The following is a 19,608-nucleotide window of genomic DNA, read 5'->3' as shown; positions in this document are numbered from 1 at the left end:
TAGACAGAAATATGAATGTTGAAGTTGGGCTCAAAATAATGAATGGATTGAGCTAAAATTTGGTGTAGGATGGTTATTTGGGCATTGGAAAGCATTGTAGAAAATTGATACCATTTGGACATGCCAAAGTGGTACTTCGTTCACAATTTTTTTCTCTGGACAGAATCTTGGGAAAATTAGTGAGAGAAATTGGATAAACGAAATGAGATAAAATTTGGTGTAGGTAAGTTACACAGGTATGGTCATGTCCTGGTAAATTTTCAGAAATAATGAAGCAATATATAATATAGATGCTTCACAAACTAAAAATATGACAAAGAAGAAAAGATTGGATGATGAACTCACATGGTTTTTTTATAGAGCTCAAATTTTGTGGATAGTAATTATTTGAGCATATGGAAGATCTGGAAAAAATATAAGATAATTGGCATAAACCTAGCTAGTACTTACTTCACAAAGCTAATCTCTGGACAAAAAACTTTGGAAATTTGTTGAGGAAGATTTACTAGGAAAATGGAGCTGAACATTATCATGTGGCTATGATTTTGGTATGTAAGAGTTCCGAAAAAGTTTGAGGGTAATAGGAGGGGTCTAGATAGCACTTGCTTTTCAATGTGTCAATCTGGCCATACAATAGAAATTGAACCTGGGCTCACATGGATAATTTGATTGAGCTACAATTTGGAGGAGGGTGATAATTTGGGAATATGAAGACAACGTATAAATTTCATGCCATTTGGATATATGAAAATGGTACTTCCTTCACAATGCTCTCCACTGAACAGAAAATTGGGAAAATATTGAGGGAAAATGGTTAAATTAAATGCGCCAAAATTTGGTGGAGGGAGGTTCTATGGGCAGGGTCATGTCCTGGTAAATTTGTAGCAATTATAAAGCAATATAAAATATAGTTGCTTCAAAAACTGAAAATATTACCAAAAACAAAGATTGGATGGTGAGCTCTCATGGATTGTTAGATGGGGCTAAAATTTTGTGGAGAGCTATAATATGGGCACACAGAAGTTGTGGCAAAAGTTCAACTCATTAGGATATGCATAGCTAGTATTTCCTTCACAAAGCTTCTAGTTGAACAAAAACTTTGGAAATTTGCCGAGGAAGATATACTAGGCAAATGGAGCTAAATTTTGTCATGAGGCAATGATTTGGATAGGAAAGAGTTCCCAAAATTTTTGAGGGCAATCAAGATATATAAATATCACTTCCTTCACAAAGTGTTGTTCTGAACAGAATAGGAAAATGAATATTTTTGAATTATTTTTGAACTATACAAGGAAGGTTTTTGACATATTTAACAATGATATAATCCAAAGAATTTATGAGAATTTTTTGGAAATTTTGGGAATAACAGAAATATAGGTTGCTTCACAACCCAGGGCAAAATTTGACACATGGACATGACACATAGGCAAAACTGATGAGGTGGCGCCTAGTCATCACAACCCACCACAATTTATAATATTATGACCATCTATATTGGTCGTGATCAGCTAGAAATAAGGCAGCGGACCAGTGTTGTCTGCTTTACGACCATTTCATGTAAGGAAATTACAACCTTTCTGACCAAAATGGTCATTTTGGTTGAGGGTTTGGAGCCCTCTGAACAACTTACGACCAATTGGTATCAAATGGTCATAGATTTACAACCACTTCTTCCAAGGTCATTTAAAGAAGGTCATAAGTTGACATATTTCTTCTATCGGTCCTCGTGTATGGCGAGCTCTTCCTTCATCTTGACGTCCCGGACGCCATCGGTGAACGCAGAAATGATGGCCTCATCCGACACCTTGAGAATCTTGAGGTGAACGTTGGTGAAGCGCTGAATGTATTTGTGCAAGGTCTCCCCCGGTTGTTGCTTGATGCATCGCAGGTCACCCACGGCAGGAGCGCGGTCACGAGTGCCCTGGAAGTTGGTGATGAAGTGCTCTCGCATTTCATCCTAGGAGGAGATCAATCCCGCGGGGAGGTTCAAGAGCCACGAGTGCACCATCCTTGAGGGCCATGGGGAACCAGTTCGCCGTGACCTTCTCATCATCGTTGGCTGCCTTGATGCTCAGCTCGTAGAGCTGGAGGAACTCGGCAAGGTCAGGGGTGCTGTCGTAGCGTGGAGGCAGGTCTGGCTTGAACTTCTTGGGCCAGACGATGCGGTGTAGCTCCAGGGTGAACGCGCGGCATCCCGCCGCAGTCACGGGAGCTCGCCATAGAGGGAAGCTTGGTCTTGGCGCTCGCACTCCGCTGCCTCGGGCGGTATGAGGTCTTGACGTGGCGGTGCTAGGAGCGCATGTGCCTCTCCTTGGGGCCACTGCACCACCTGGCAGCTTTCTTCGTCGCGCTTCGGTGCCCTGCGTGGCAGGTCGCGCCGAGGGGCCTCACGCCTTGGCTCGAGGGAGGCATCTTGCCTGGGAGGCAAAGGAGGCGCACCGTGAGCCACATCTCCTGTGAGAGGCGGCGGGGGAGGCAACAAGCGGGGCGGTGCAGGGGCCACTACTGCAGGATGCTGCTAACGCTGCACTACGATCAGAGACCCTTTCACAAAAATGTGTGCGATGCATTAATCACAAACGGGGATGTAAAAAACCGTAAAAAAGGTGCAAAACGTTTGCAATGGAGGATGCATCAAGCACAGTTCAGATTTTAGTTGCGTGTGTGATACAGGGCATACGGTTCATTCTAATGAACTGTTTGCGATGAGGCGGAACAAAAGAAACGGGTAGCCTGATGAAGGCGTGTGCGATATAGAGAATACATTCACTCGGATGAATTCTTTGTGATTAGGCAACACAAAAGAAACGGGCAGCCAGATGAAGGTGTGTGCGATATACAGCATACGGTTCACTCAGATGAACTGTTTGTGATTAGGCAACAAAAAAGAAACGGGCAACCAAATGAAGGTGTGTGTGATTGAGGGCATACGCTTCAGAAGGATTACCTATTTGCAATTAGGCAACAGAACAGAAACGGGTAAGCCAGATCAAAGTGTCTGCGTTTGATGGCATACACTTCACATGGATGAACTGTTTGCGATTATCCACAACAAACTGAAGCATTTAGATAGATCAACGTGTGTGCGCTAGATGGGCACACCCATTCTAATTAAAAGAAGCATGCACGATGGTAATAACAAGCGCGCACGGTTGTTGGAACAAGACGTGTGCTCACATTGCTTATTGCGGTGCACCCTATGGTGCAAACGCCACGTACGCGGCCGAGAAGGCGTACGTGCCCACCTTACGCCATCCGGGAATAGTGCCGCACTTATAACCGTCAGTAAATTTTGAGCATGCGTCCCGTCACATTCCAAATTGCAAACCTGTTCACACCGATCAAAACCTAAACATTTTCCCACATAGGAGCGTATTACTACTCGGTTATAAATACTACTACTCCAAGATGACTACACATTCCTCCTCAACTCCTCATCCACAAAAAGTCAAAAACAAACAAGTCATTCATCATCGTTCCCTTGTGTCCGCCATGGCCAGCGTGAGTTCTGGGTCGAGAGATTGCCACCCGGGAGAGGAGAGCCTAGAAGCGGAAGGACGAGAGATGTCCCGCCTCGCCGCGAAAGCAGCCAACATGTCCTGCCGCATGCCTGTAGCAGCAGAGAGGTCCCGCCGCGCTACAAAAGTAGCATGGAGGACCCGCCGTGCCGTCGATGCAGCAGACTGGTCCGGCCACGCCATGGAAGCACAAGAGATGTCCCACCGCGCCGCGAATGCAGCAGAGATGTCCTCCCGCTCCGTGGTGGCTTGGGAAAATGTCTCGCGGGCAGGCGACGACTCTTACAGGCGCATGCATGCCCTCGTCCTTAGGCAGATGGATTAGATCCCCAGGTGGGTGAGGTTGCAGGATGACCTGAAAAGCCTCATTTGAATAGTCTACCGATGTTATCCAGCAACTAAATGAGAGCAATGCGAAGCTCCGGGCTGAGTGCGACCTGCTGAGGGCAAAGATCATCGGAAGCGTGGAGCAGCAGGAGCAGACCACTACCTTGTTGAAGAGGACCGGCGTCATCGTCGAGAAACTTATGGACAAGAATGCCATGCTGCGCATCGAGCGCAAAAGGCTAGTGGAGGAATCCATGCTCTCAACTAGCATCTTGAGGACAAGAAAGAGCTCGTCGCCGCCCGCCACGGAGAATAGTTCCTGCGGCCTGCAGCAATGCATCAAGAAAGTAGATATCAGCGAGCTAGATCGTTGTCTTCCTTCTTCTTTTGCCCTTGTGTATATCGGGCGTTGCCGCATGTGGCTTTTTTTAATTATGTTTATAAATATGTAAGACAATTATTATCCAATGTCATCGTCCTTATATTCATCATGCTTGCTATAAGTCAAAGTCGATGCTATATAGGTCCATCGGATCTTACATCAAGATCCATGCAAAACTTTCTTTTCAGATTTTCATTTTTCTCTCTTAAATCTCAGTCTAGTGAGACATATAACCACGTCGTAGAATAGGTTCTTGAGTGCCATTAATGGAGACATTGGGAGGGAGGTGCGCGGTGGGTAGTGGTCAAAGGGCTCTCCTCCCGATGAGCATGCGCAGGGGTCTGATCGCATGCCTCCCGTACTCAAATAGCTTTATCACAGCATGTTGGTGCCATGTCATGAGACCATGCCAAGTTTCATGATTTCTAGGCATGTTTTGGAATTACAGAAATTAAAAAACCAAGTTTCTCAATCTTTCCGGCCGAACCACGACGCCCAGATGTTTGAATTTCACTCCCATCTCTTGCATGGGACCTAGAAAATTCACCCGAGGACACACATGTGATTTTTCAAACAACTTTGGTGCACTGGAGCATGTGCCTGTAGTTCAAATTTGAATTATGCACATTAAATGCCCAAAAACTCAATTAATGTATAAAAAGGCCAAACGAACCCAGAATAATTCCAAAATTTAGCATGGTACTTCTATTTGGTCTAATATGGTTGTGTAAAAAAATTAAGGCGGGAGAAGGCAGTGTACGTATGTCATTTTGCACATGGAGGTGACACGTTCCCTCTCGGAACCACAAGTAGGTTTCATGATTTTCAGGCGTGTTTTGGAATTGCAGGAATTAAAAAACCAAGTTTCTCAATCTTTCTGGCTGAGCCACGACGCCCAGATGTTTGAATTTCACTCCAATCTCTTGCATGGGACCTAGAAATTCACCAAAGGACACACATGTGATTTTTCAAACAACTTTGGTGCACTGGAGCCTGTGCTTGTAGTTCAAATTTGAATTATGCACATTAAATGCCCAGAAACTCAATTAATGTATAAAAAGGCCACACGAACCCAGAATAATTCCAAATTTTAGCATGGTACTTCTATTTGGTCTAATCTGGCTGTGTAAAAAAATTAAGGCGGGAGAAGGTAGTGTACGTATGTCGTTTCGCACACGGAGGTGACACGTTCCCTCTCGGAACCAGGAGCCTTCTTGAGGGAAGCTTCGGTTTGCAATAAGCCTACACCAAAGCTTGTCCCAATTCGGCCAAAGAAATAGCCGTGACATGTTGGTGCCATGTCATGACACCATGCCAAGTTTCATGATTTTCAGGCGTGTTTTCGATTTACAGGAATTAAAAAACCAAGTTTCTCAATCTTTCCGGCTGAGCCACCATGCTCAGATGTTTGAATTTCACTCCCATCTCTTGCATGGGACATAGAAATTCACCCAAGGACACACATGTGATTTTTCAAACAACTTTGGTGCACTTGAGCATGTGCTTGTGGTTCAAATTTGAATTATGCGCATAAAATGCCTAGAAACACAATTAATGTATAAAAAAGGACAAACGAACACGGAATAATTCCAAAATTTAGCATGATACTTCTATTTGGTCTAATCTTGCAGTGTACAAAAATTAAGGTGGGAGAAGGCAGTGTACATATGTCGTTTCGCACATGGAGGTGACACGTTCCCTCTCGGAACCAGGAGCCTTCTTGAGGGAAGCTCCGGTTTGCAAGAAGCTTACACCAAAGCTTGTCCCGATTCGGCCAAGAAATTTACTGTAGCATGTTGGTGCCATGTCATGACACCGTGCCAAGTTTCAGGATTTCCAGCCGTGTTTTGGATTTACTGGAATTACAAAACCAAGTTCCTCAATCATTCCGGCCGAGCCACGACACCCAGATGTTTGAATTTTACTCCCATTTCTTGCATGGGACCTATAAATTCACCCAAAGACACACATGTGATTTTTCTGCAAACTTTGGTGCATTGGAGCATGTGCTTGTAGTTCAAATTTGAATTATGCACATTAAATGCCCAGAAACTCAATTAATGCATAAAACTGCCAAATGAACCCGGAATAATTCCAAATTTAAACACGAAACTCATGTACTAGTTGCATGTTCACTGTACGTAAATGTTCTAGCAATTCAAACACCATCCTTCCCTCCATAACACCATTTTGTCTTTCAAAACATAATGAAAAAATCAGGTATACCACAAATAGTTTACTAGAAAGAATCGTGTGGGATGCGATATAAAATATCTTGGCGCACCGTCTTGTCTGTCTTACGCGGGAAGCTTCGTCATCTACAGTCCACTGCCCCCGCTTGAACCACATTTGCCGCCAGTTTCTCGCGGCACCAAGCGAAATTTTTTTGCCACCACAGAAATATCTATCTCCCCGCCCCCTCCCTCCTACCAAAAGCCACATTTCCACTGTTCCTCCTTGCTTTCCAAGTTCAAACCATCACTGCTGCTTACTGGAGCTCAGCCTCTTCGTCAGCGAACCTTCTTCTTGCAATGTCGCCTCCTCGCCGGCTATCCTTCTTCTTGCAGCACCACCTCGTCGTCGGCGACACTTCTTCTTGCAGCGCCGCCTCCTCGCCGGCGACCCTTCTTCTTGCTGCGTGGCCTCCTCGCCGCCGACCCTTCTTCTTGCTGCGCGACCTCGTCGATGTGGTCAGGTAATCCACACCCCACCCACACCATCCTCCTCCTTTCCCATCCCACATGCCCCGATTGACGGAGCGACACCTTCCATCGAAATTACTACCCACTCCTCCAATTAAGCGCCCCCCACAACCATTTTACACGCAGTATAATGTGGAGCTAAGTAGCATGCGGCCGCACGCGCGAATGAGGTTGCTATGGCTGCCATGCGTGTCGACCGCCAGATCTTGGAGAAGCACCTCGTCTTCGAGGCCACCGTCGACACCGCCGCGCGGTTGTCTACTTTAAAATACAGTTCATGATGTTTTCTCGAGGCCACCGCCAGTGCCTTCTAGTGATTTGTCCTCTATAATGTTAATATGCAATTTGATGTTCAGTTAACAGTTTGGTCCTCTGAAATGTAATGTTCAGTTAACACTTTGGTCCAACAATTGCTACATTTCGTAGTACTGTTCTCAAGCAATCTTTGTTTTGTTAACTGTCTTATCTTCTAGTACATGTTTCTATTCTGCAATGTCGTGCTCAGTTAACTATTTTGGTTCATTTGGTCTGCTGTCCATTTAACTGTTTGGTTCAGTTCTGCAATTTTGTTTTCATTTGTTACGGGTCCAATTTTGTATTGTTATGAATGCGACACCAATCGAGTTTGGATGTACTCAATACATGTTCTACTGATAGTACGGCAACTCTCAGTTAACCTGATCAAGATCTTCCTTATGTGTGTTGCAGGGAAACAATGGGAGACACATCAGTTTACCATCGAGGTTTGTTAAAGCAGGGTCCTTTGGCTAATAGCACATTATTGTGCAGTTGCAGGAATCATTCTAATATTCAGGTTTCTTATAATTTGGTCTTGCACATGTAGGTCCTGCTGTCAGAGGCTTAGACCCACTGTTCGACCCATTTTGCATATGGGGAAATGAGATGTCCATGAATATCAGTCAAGTCAAGAAACTTAGAAAGATTGTTACGATGAAGAAACTTGCGACGAATAACAGCAAGATCTTTGCTTGCACAATGAAGAAGACATCAGTCAACTATAGGATGGTACCAACTCTTTTACCTTGTTTTTACCCCTTGCGCCATTTCAAAGCAGTTCACCGATGATTACCTCTCAAACCACCTACATGGTCAAGAGGCGAGGAAGGTATTCATTCAACACCGACAGTACAATATTGAAGTCTTGCTGAAGAGGACGAAGGTTGGGCAGGCAATTATCCATAGACACTAGCCTAAAGTTGCAAGGACATTCAACATCACTGAAGGCTCAATATTTGCCTTCCGCTTTTGCAGTTTCCCAGATGAGATTCATCAGTCTATTTACCATGTATGATGCTACTTTCCAAAGGTTTTTGATGCTGCATGTGAAACTTGGTGCTATTATGTAATGGCGTAACTGAGTGCCGAAGCTATCTGATGTAATTCGATTATGAAATCCTGGTTGCTTTTATACGGATATGAAATATTTGGCCTGTTTTATAAGAAATATCAGTTTGATTAGTACATGGATTATCAATAATAGGCTAACTACCCTGCTTATTGGGGTTTTCTATTGCAAACGGTAACTCAGACAGCACCGTGGGTGATGAACTCAAACAACCCGCGTGGTTTCTAGAAAGTAGGCATGTTTGATCAACTAACAATCAAACATAGCTTCCGGCAGCGAACTGTTTGCATTAGGCCACCTTGCACAAATGTTTCCACACAAAGAACTGTGTGGGATGTACATACCTACGGAAATGATTTTCTGGGATTCACCATGTGGGATGTACATACCTACGGAAATTATTTCTAGGATTCACCGTCTGGGATGTACATACCTACGGAAATGATTTCTGGGATTCACCGTGTGGGATGTTGCTACCTCTTGAGCACTTGCGTTGGTTTTCCCTTGAAGAGGAAAGGGTGGTGCAGCAAAGTAGCGTAAGTATTTCCCTCAGTTTTTGAGAACCAAGGTATCAATCCAGTAGGAGGCCACGCACGAGTCCCTCGCACCTACACAAAAAACAAATCCTCGCAACCAACGCGATAAGGGGTTGTCAATCCCTACACAGTCACTTACGGGAGTGAGATCTGATAGATATGATAAGATAATATTTTTTGTATTTTTATGATAAAGATGCAAAGTAAAATAAAAGGCAATAAAAATAACTAAGTATTCGAAGATTAATATGATAGAAGACAGACCCGGCGGGCATAGGTTTCACTAGTGGCTTCTCTTGAGAGCATAAGTATTCATGGTGGGTAAACAAATTACTGTTGAGCAATTGACATAATTGAGCATAGTTATGAGAATATCTAGGTATGATCATGTATATAGGCATCACGTCCGAGACAAGTAGACGGACTCCTGCCTGCATCTACTACTATTACTCCACACATTGACCGCTATCCAGCATGCATCTAGAGTATTAAGTTCAGGAGAACGGAGTAACGGTTTAAGCAAGATGACATGATGTAGAGGGATAAACTCATGCAATATGAAATAAACCCCATCTTGTTATCCTCGATGGCAACAATACAAATACATGCCTTGTTGCCCCTACTGTCACTGGGAAAGGACACCGCAAGATTAAACCCAAAGCTAAGCACTTCTCCCATTGCAAGAAAGATCAATGTAGTAGGCCAAACAAAACTGATAATTCGAAGAGACTTGCAAAGATAATCAATCATACATAAAAGAATTCAGAGAAGATTCAAATATTGTTCAAAGATAAACTTGATCGTAAACCCACAATTCATCAGTCTCAACAAACACACCGCAAAAGAAGATTACATCGAATAGATCTCCACAAGAGAGGGGGAGAACTTCGTATTGAGATCCAAAAAGAGAGAAGAAGCCATATAGCTAATAACTATGGACCCGTAGGTCTGAGGTAAACTACTCACACTTCATCGAAAGGGCTATCGTGTTGATGTAGAAGCCCTCCGTGATCGATTCCCCCTCCGGCGGAGCTCCGGAACAGGCCCCAAGATGGGATCTCATGGATACAGAAAGTTACGGCGGTGGAATTAGAGTTTTGGCTCCGTATCTGGTAGTTTGGGGGTACGTAGGTATATATAGGAGGAAGGAGTACGTCGGTGGAGCAACAGGGGGCCCACGAGGGTGAAGGGCGCGCCCAGGGGGGTAGGCATGCCCCCTACCTCGTGGCCTCCTGGTTGATGTCTTGATGTAGGGTCCAAGTCCTCTGGATCATGTTCGTTCCCAAAATCACGTTCTCGAAGGTTTTATTCCGTTTGGACTCCGTTTGATATTCTTTTTCTGCGAAACCCTAAAATAGGCACACAAAAAACAGCAATTCTGGGCTGGGCCTCTGGTTAATAGGTTAGTCCCAAAAATAATATAAAAGTGTATAATAAATCCCAATAATGTCCAAAACAGAATATAATATAGCATGGAACAATAAAAAATTATAGATACGTTGGAGACGTATCAAGCATCCCCAAGCTTAATTCCTGCTCGTCCTCGAGTAGGTAAATGATAAAAACAGAATTTCTTATGTGGAATGCTACTTGGCATAATTTCAATGTAATTTTCTTAATTGTGATATGAATATTCAGATCCGAAAGATTCAAGACAAAAGTTTAATATTGACATAGAAATAATAATACTTCAAGCATACTAACTAAGAAGTTATGTCTCTTCAAAATAACATGGCCAAAGAAAGTTATCCCTACAAAATCATATAGTCTGGCTATGCTCCATCTTCACCACACAAAGTATTCAAATCATGCACAACCCCGATGACAAGCCAGGCAATTGTTTCATACTTTTAATGTTCTCAAACTTTTTCAATCTTCATGCAATACATGAGCATGAGCCATGGACATAGCACTATAGGTGGAATAGAATGGTGGTTGTGGAGAAGAAAAAAAGGGGAAGATAGTCTCACATCAACTAGGTGTATCAATGGGCTATGGATATGCCCATCAATAGATATCAATGTGCGTGAGTAGGGATTGCCATGCAACGAATGCACTAGAGCTATAAGTGTATGAAAGCTCAACAAAAAGAAACTAAGTGGGTGTGCATCCAACTTGCTTGCTCACGAAGACCTAGGGCATTTTGAGGAAGCCCATCGTTGGAATATACAAGCCAAGTTCTATAATGAAAAATTCCCACTAGTATATGAAAGTGATAACATAGGAGACTCTCTATCATGAAGATCATGGTGCTACTTTGAAGCACAAGTGTGGAAAAAGGATAGTAGTATTGCCCCTTTTTATATATATATATTTGGGGCCTTCTTTTTTTTCTTTGTCCTTTCTCTCTTTTTTTGGGACAACACTCTATGAATGATGATCATCACACTTCTATTTATTTACAACTCAAGGATTACAACCTCGATACTAGAACAAAGTATGACTCTATATGAATGCCTCCGGCGGTGTACCAGGATAGCAAATTACAAAAAAGTAATCCTCCGGCGATATTGGAGTAACGCTTTAAGCAAGATGACATGATGTAGAGGGATAAACTCATGCAATATGAAATAAACCCCATCTTGTTATCCTCGATGGCAACAATACAATACCTGCCTTGCTGCCCCTACTGTCACTGGGAAAGGACAATGCAAGATTGAACCCAAAGCTAAGCACTTCTCCCATTGCAAGAAAGATCAATCTAGTAGGCCAAAACAAACTGATAATTCGAAGAGACTTGCAAAGATAACCAATCATACATAAAAGAATTCAGAGAAGATTCAAATATTCTTCATAGATAAACTTGATCATAAACCCACAATTCATCGGTCTCAACAAACACACCGCAAAAGAAGATTACATCGAATAGATCTCCACAAGAGAGGGGGAGAACTTTGTATTGAGATCCAAAAAGAGAGAAGAAGCCATCTAGCTAATAACTATGGACCCGTAGGTTTGAGGTAAACTACTCACACTTCATCGGAAGGGCTATGGTGTTGATGTAGAAGCCCTCTGTGATCGGTGCCCCCTCCGAAGGAGCTCCAGAGGGGGCCCCAAGATGGGATCTCGTGGATACAGAAAGTTACGGCGATGGAATTAGGGTTTTGGCTTCGTATCTGGTAGTTTGGGGGTACATAGGTATATATAGGAGGAAGGAGTACGTCGGTGGAGCAACAGGGGGCCCACGAGGGTGGAGGGCGCACCCAGGGGGGTAGGCGCGCCCCCTACCTCGTGGCCTCCTAGTTGATGTATTGGCGTAGGGTCCAAGTCCTCTGGATCATGTTCGTTCCGAAAATCACGTTCCCGAAGATTTCATTCCGTTTGGACTCTGTTTGATATTCTTTTTCTGCGAAACCCTAAAATAGGCAAAAAGAACAGCAATTCTGGGTTGGGCCTCCGGTTAATAGGTTAGTCCCAAAATAATATAAAAGTGTATAATAAAGCCCAATAATGTCCAAAACAGAATATAATATAGCATGGAACAACCAAAAATTATAGATACGTTGGAGACGTATCAGATGTACATACCTACGGAAATGATTTCTGGGACTCACCGTGTGGGATGTACATACCTACGAAAATTATTGGGTTTCCTTGCCTCGCCCGATCGCACACGGCCCCAGCCTGGGTCCCGGGAGGGCCTATCCCCGGTGATTTCTGGGTCGTGTGGGAAGGACCCCCCTATCGCCCACACTCACTTGGCGATGGTTCCAAATGTTGTCGCAGAAAGGGGTTTTAAACCGTTTGTTTAGGACGCCGTTGTACCAGTGGGCCTATCCAGCAGCGCTCACAAGCTTGGCGATGCTATCCAGCCAATCCTCGTAGAGGTCGTCGGTTGGGCGGTAGCGCAGGAGCTCCCGCGCCATTAATAGTGCCGCCTGCATGTTCGCCAGCCCGCGATGACCCTGTGACGACGAAGCAGCCGTCGGGGTCAGTGACAGAGTGGCGGCGCGTCCATCACGCCGCACAGAGGGTTGCAGCGATGAAGCTTGCTGCTCTCGTGGGCCACAGGGCCGGTGGCGGCATTGGTCGCAGGCGATGGGGAACGACGGGGGCACCGTCGCCCGTAGGTGCCATCTGGGCGACACAGGTGGCGAGGGCAGCCCGGCGCTTAGTACGAACTCGACGAGCATCAGCCATCAGGTTGGTGGAATGGTGGCAGATCGACTGATGAGAGAGAGGCTCCGACACACCCCTACATGGCGTGCCAAATGTCGGATTCGGGGCTCCGCGGACCCAAGAAAGATTCGAACTCTGGGGTGTGTGCGAAGAACTCGATCTCCCCAGTCTGCCAACTTGTCGATCTCACGGCCTAGCTCGATGAATGGGAAAGGAAAGGAACAAGGCAGTTTTCCCAGGTTCGGGCCACCTTGCGGTGTAATACCCTACTCCTGCTTTGTGGTGGATTAGCCTCAAGGTGGGCTGAGGATGAACTGGTACGAAGGAAGAACCACCTTAGGAGGTGTGTTCTTGTGAGCTGGTAAGGATCGGATGGCTCGGTTCAATGCCCCCTTCCATGGTGGTGGCTAATCTTTATTTATAGTGGCCTTGGTCCTATTCCCCTGAAGTGAAGGCGGGAAGGGAACCCACTATTGGGGAACGCGGTAATTTCAAAATTTTCCTACGCACACGCAAGATCATGGTGATGCATAGCAACGAGAGGGAAGAGTGTTGTACATGTACCCTCATAGACCGTAAGTGGAAGCGTTATGACAACACAGTTGCTGTAGTCGTACATCTTCACGATCGATCGATCCTAGCACCGAAGGTACGGCACCTCCGCGATCTGCACACATTCGGCTCGGTGACGTCCCATGAACTCACGATCCAGCAGAGTATCGAGGGAGAGCGTTGTCAGCATGACGGCGTGATGATGGTGATGCTAATGCTACTAGAACAGGGCTTCACCTAAGCACCGCTATGATATGACCAAGGTGGATTATGGTGGAGGGGGGCACCGCACACGGCTAAGAGATCAATGATCAACGTGTGTGTCTATGGGGTGCCCCCCTCCCCCGTATATAAAGGAGTGGAGGAGGGGAGGGCCAGCCCTCTACTGTGGCGTGCCCTAGGGAGTCCTACTCCCACCGGGCGTAGGATTCCCCCCTTTCCAAGTAGGAGTAGGAGAGAAGGAAGGGAAGGAGAGAAGAGAAGGAAGGAGGGGGCGCTGTCGTGGTTCTAAGTCCGACAATAGTGTAGGGGGGTAAGTATGGAGAGGCAAGATCTTAGCTATGGAGAAGTTGTAAGCACGCAAGGTTTATGAGTTCAGGCCCTTCCCGGAGGAAGTAATAGCCCTACGTCTCGGAGCCCGGAGGCGGTCGACTGGATTATGTGAGTATGAATTACAGAGGTGCAAACCCTTGTCTCGGAGGAGGGGGTGGCTTATATAGAGTGCGCCAGGACCCCGGTCAGCCCACGTTACAAAGGGTTCAATGTATATTAAGGCAGGGCGTTGCTGGTAACGCTAGTAATAAAGTGCTATGATGACCATAAAAGCTACTTAATGACCGACCATTAGCGTGCAGAGTGACTTTAGGTCTCCTGGCCGTCGAGTGGTTGGATCTTGGTCGAGCGATTGCTTCTCGGTCGAATGTCTTCGAGTCTGTCGAGTGGAACACCTCCAAGTCGATTGAAAGGTGATTTCTTCCAGAGATGTCCTTGGGTAGGGCAGTTAGGATAGGTCCATGACCCTACCCTAGGTGCATAGCTTCATCATTAGCCCCCGAATGGATTGAGGTTTGAGTGGGGAAGGAGTTGAGAACTTCTCCGACTCGTTTTTCATGCCATGAGCATATCTTGTTTTGGATCAACGGACCTGAGTGATGACAGCAACTTCCTTTCCAGTCGCCTTGATCCATTCTTAATTCTTCGTCGAGTGAGTTTCTTTACTTGTAAGGCTCCGAGTGACGGTGCGGAGGAGATCTTTGGTCTGACAAGTTGTTTGTTGCCCGCAGATTTCATGGGATCCGAATTTTGGGAAGCGCGCGGGACGGGGGAAGCCGCAGTAATCGGATGGGATAGAGCGGAGCCGCCTCGATCCCCGCGCCACCTTTTTCGCCACGTATCGCGCACGCGATCGTTACGGGATTTGACAGAGCCACCTGGGCCTACCCGTCAGCCACTCGGAAGCGGCCTCATATAAGGCGTTGGACCGGAGTCTCCCGAACAGCGCGTTCCTGTTACCTCTTCTCCTCTTTACGCCCCTCCGCTGCGCTCGCTCTCGCCCCAGCGTCACCGCTCCGTACACATCTCGCCGGCGACAATGGGGAAGGAGAAGACGGCGGCTCTAGAGCGGGCAAAGAAGGCGACTGCGAGGTCGAAGGGGAAGGCGACCAGCCGGGGCGGATCTTCCTCGCGGACCGGCCTGCCGAAGGGCTGGATCCAGGGCGACTAGATCCACTCGAGGATCACCCAAGAAGACGTCGACGACCTGGCCGAAGGGGGGCTGATCCCCTATGACTCGGCGCGGATTCCGGGGAAGGAATCTGAGCCACAACCTCGGGAGGGTGAGCGTGTTCTTCTTGCCACCCACGTCGACCGTGGATTTTCCTTGCCTCCTCACCCTTTCTTTCGAGGGTTTCTGAACTTCTTTGGGGCACAACTCCACCATTTTACCCCCCAACTCAATCATTTATCTCGCCGCTTTCATTTCTTTGTGTGAGAATTTCCTGGGTTGCCAGCCTCACTGGGGTCTTTTCAAGCATATTTTCACTTGTCGCTCCCAGACAGTGAAAAAGGCTAATCCGAGTGACGAGAGGACCCAAGTGATCCAGATGTGTGGGGGTCTTGGCATCCAAACGAGAGGGAAAAGCTTCTTTCCGGCCATGATTCTTCCTGACTTAGTTCGCGGATGGCAGTCAACCTGGTTTTACTGTAAAGACCAGTCGACGCCAGGGCAATCGACTGGCCTCCCTCCCTTCACCATGGACCGAGTGAGGAAACCCTCCCCTTTGAAGGTGCTCCCGGAGGAGAAGGCGCACGTGAAGGTGTTGGTCAATCGAGTGGTCCAGCTTATTCGTGACAGGGTCACTGGTATGGATCTCTTGGAGGTCTTCCTTCAGCGGCGCATCCAGCCTCTTCAAGCTCGAGACCATCCAATGTGGATGTATTCGGGTCTTGAAGACTCCACTCGGATCCACCCGGAGGAGGTCGACGACGACACACTGGAGAAGTGGCTGTCGGGCATTACCGGGAACAAGGACAATCCCAGGGGAGCCAGGAGAGTTCCCCCATTCGACCAGTCTCATGCACCAGAGCAGGTCTGATTCTGAGTTTTTGCTTGTAATCTGAATTCACTCGCGCAGCTGCCTATATTGCATCGACTGACTTTGTTCTCCCTGCTTTCTTTCAGGCCATTATTGAAATGTATTCAATGCCCAACGGGGAGCAAGAGCAAGCTCTGGAAGGCGAGGCAAGTGGCGGCGACAGTGGTGAGTGGACTTCCGATGGTGAAGGGGATGGAGGAAGCGACGACTCAAGTGATGGAGAAGAAGTCGAGTCGCCCCCTCGCAGGGAGAGGCGATCCAAGCTTGACCAAGAACGGCCGAGTGCCTGCGACAAGGCAACTGCTCAGGCTGGTCAGTCTTTGAAGCGTCCTCGGATCTCTTCACCAACCCAGACTGAGAAGGCACCAAAGCAACCCAAAGTTGCAGAGCCGAGGACTCGGAAGGCGTTGCCAAAGATCAAGATTGATATCCCCGTCGCCTCCGCGTGAGTGTCTCTCTTTGTATTCACTCGACGCTCCGCGCTGTTTGTTTTTCTTGTTTTAACTGGACGAACTTTGGAATTGTCAGCGCTGCCACTTCCGGGACCTCAGCTTACAGGGATGATGATGAGGTGATGGAGGATGCGGTCACTTCTAATCCGGGTATGATTTCTGCCATACTATCTTTGTTCGGTCGATTCAACTGCAATGTGCATCATTGGGTGACATGATTTTGGCAATTGAACTTTGCACAGCTCCCAACATTATTGACCTCCCTGATGATGATAAGAGCCCGAGAGGCCTTTGACGAGGAAGAATAGGTGAGCTCCTGTAAGTGAGGCGCTACAGTCGACGCCGAGGGCGGAACCAGTCGTTCAGGACACTGGCAACGTCAATCAGGGTTCTGTTACCTTCGTCGTGCCACTGTCGAGTGCCTTGCCTTCTTCGTCAACTGCTCAGGCCCCTATCGACCCGCCTTCAGTTTTTGCGACCCATCATGTCCCAGAGGACGAGGTGAATGCTGCTAGGGAAGCCATACGCCAGGCGGGCATTATGATGGAGAAGATGAAGACGGTGCGGGACGCCAGCCAAGCCGCCTATGATGCCAGCTTGGCTCTCCAGAGCAATGTTCAGGTTAGTTGGTCGCCGCTTGTCCTGTTAGGATATGCTACCTGAAGATTCTTTCCGAAAATCTTTGCATATGTACACCCACTGGGTGCATCGATTGAATTTTTGGACTAGTGGGGGCACGCTGATTGCACCCACTGGGTGTAGTCCCCGAGACTATGGTGGACTGCTGGCAGTCGACTGTAGTCTTTGTACTTTTCCGAATGTATAAACCAAACTGGTAGTTTGTCTCTTCCACTTGGTCTAGTTGAGTGGGATCAGAACCGGTGGGGGCACGCAAAGTGCACCCACTGGGTGTAGTTCCCGAGACTATGGTGGACTGTTGGCAGTCGACTGTAGTCTGAGTTCTACTTTCTCTCTTTCTACCTTTTTTTGGACTCGACTTCGGCGGGCCGGTCGAGTGGGATCAGAACCGGTGGGGGCACGCAAAAGTGCACCCACTGGGTGTAGTCCCCGAGACTATGGTGGACTGCGGGCAGTCGACCGTAGTCTTAGTATTTATTTCCTTTGTTGTTTTTTGCTGTAAAAATAACTTCTCCCCTTTGATTTCAGAAATCTTGTGATCTTGGAGCTTGCTTTGCTGACTTGGAGAAGCAGCAGATTCAACTGAACCTTGACTTGGAGCTGGCCAGGACAGAGCTGCAAAAGGTCAGAGACGGCGCTGCTGGTAAGACGAGTTTGTCGACTGGTCAGTTTTAGGCTTGAGTACCCTTCTGCTATTTTTGAATCAGTTGTCATTTCTTTGTAGAAAAACTGAGAGAAGCTCTGGTGAAGAAGGATCAGGATTTGGCTGCTGCTCGTAAGGAGGCTGACGACAGGACCGCTCTGGCCGAACAGAAGCTGGCTTCGGTCGGCCAGTTGGAAGAAGAGAATACCAGGCTGAAGACCGCTCTGAATGACTCCAACAAGGAGTGCTCGCGCTGGAAGAAGGCGAATCTCGTCCAGGGCGAGAAAATGGAAAGCATTGCTCGCAAGAGGGATGATCTGGAGAGCTATCTGAGAAGTCTTGCCAAGAAGTTGTTCATCAAGCTTGAAGGTGCACATTCTGTTCCGACTGATTTTTTCTGTGTCGACTCAGTGTACGAAAATTGACTTATCCTTGGATCGTGAATGCAGAGTTTTGCCAGAACTTTGAAGAGGAGACTGGGCGGATCGAACCAGGTTTGGATCCAATCAACTCTCCCGTGAAAGATGAAACTGCCATGAATCTGCTCCGTCTGGAATCTCGCATCGACAGTGTCGTGGACTACTTGGCTCGACTAAAGGTCGCCATGTCACAGATCGACCCGGCACTTTGGCCAGAGGCCACACTCCAAAATGATCTTGAGTCTCTGATGACTCAACTTAACGAAATCCCTGACCGAGTGCAGGAGTGGAAGAAGTCTTCTACTCGGTGTGGCGCTGATGTGGCTCTGTCTTTGGTTCGTGTCCACTGCAAGGAGGTGCGACAAGATAAGCTGGCCGCAATCAAGGTCGCCAACACCCAGAAGCATGACTTCCGAACTTTTATGGAGACTTTCATTGCTGCCGCCACTCGGATTGCCGATGGCGTCGACCTGGACGAGTTCGTCGAGCCTGCCAGCCCTCCTCCCGCGGAGTGAACAAACTTTTATGCCCCACCTTGAATTCGCCTCGGAATGCCGAGTGGTTTTTGTTACCGTTAAACTCTTTCGGGCTGAATGCCTGAGCACTTTGATCTGTGATCCGGAACCTTTAGGATTTATCTGAACTTGGTTTACCGTTGAATATCTTCATGAATCTCCTGCTGAGTGAACCCATTCTTCATTCGAGATAACTTCTGTATTCGCAGCGCAGCTCCGAAGGAGAGGGAAGCAGTCGACCCGTGCCTTGTCGCCCTTGCGGGCCGGCGACGGAGTGCGCATCGTATTTGTGGTGAAGCTCTCCAGGGGGAAGGCGGTGGTCGACCCACACCTTGTTACTACAATGCGGGACGGAGCGCACATTGTATTTGTGGCGAAGCTCCCTAGGAGAAGGTGGCGGTCGACTCACACCTTGTTACTGTAGAGCGGGATGGAGCGCACATTGTATTTGTGGCGAGGCTCCCCAGGAGAAGGTGGCAGTCGACCTGCCCCTTGTCGTCCTTGAGGATTGAGATGTGTTTCGTGCTTAGGCGAGTACTGGACTGCAGCTAAGCCCCCAAGTGGGAGGATTGCTCCCCACTCGGTAGGATTTTTTCAAACTTAGGCGAGTGTCGGACTGCAGCTAAGTCTCCAAGTGAGAGAACTTAGGCAAGTACTGGACTACAGCTAAGCCCCCGAGTGGGAGGATTGCTCTCCACTCGGTAGGATTTTTTCAAACTTAGGCGAGTGCCGGACTGCAGCTAAGTCTCCAAGTGGGAGAACTTAGGCGAGTACTGGACTGCAGCTAAGCCCCCGAGTGGGAGGATTGCTCTCCACTCGGTAGGATTTTTTCAAACTTAGGCGA

Source organism: Triticum dicoccoides, chromosome 4A (genome assembly GCF_002162155.2).
Source record: "Triticum dicoccoides isolate Atlit2015 ecotype Zavitan chromosome 4A, WEW_v2.0, whole genome shotgun sequence".
NCBI classification, from domain to species: domain Eukaryota; kingdom Viridiplantae; phylum Streptophyta; class Magnoliopsida; order Poales; family Poaceae; genus Triticum; species Triticum dicoccoides.
This window is presented reverse-complemented; position numbering follows the sequence as displayed.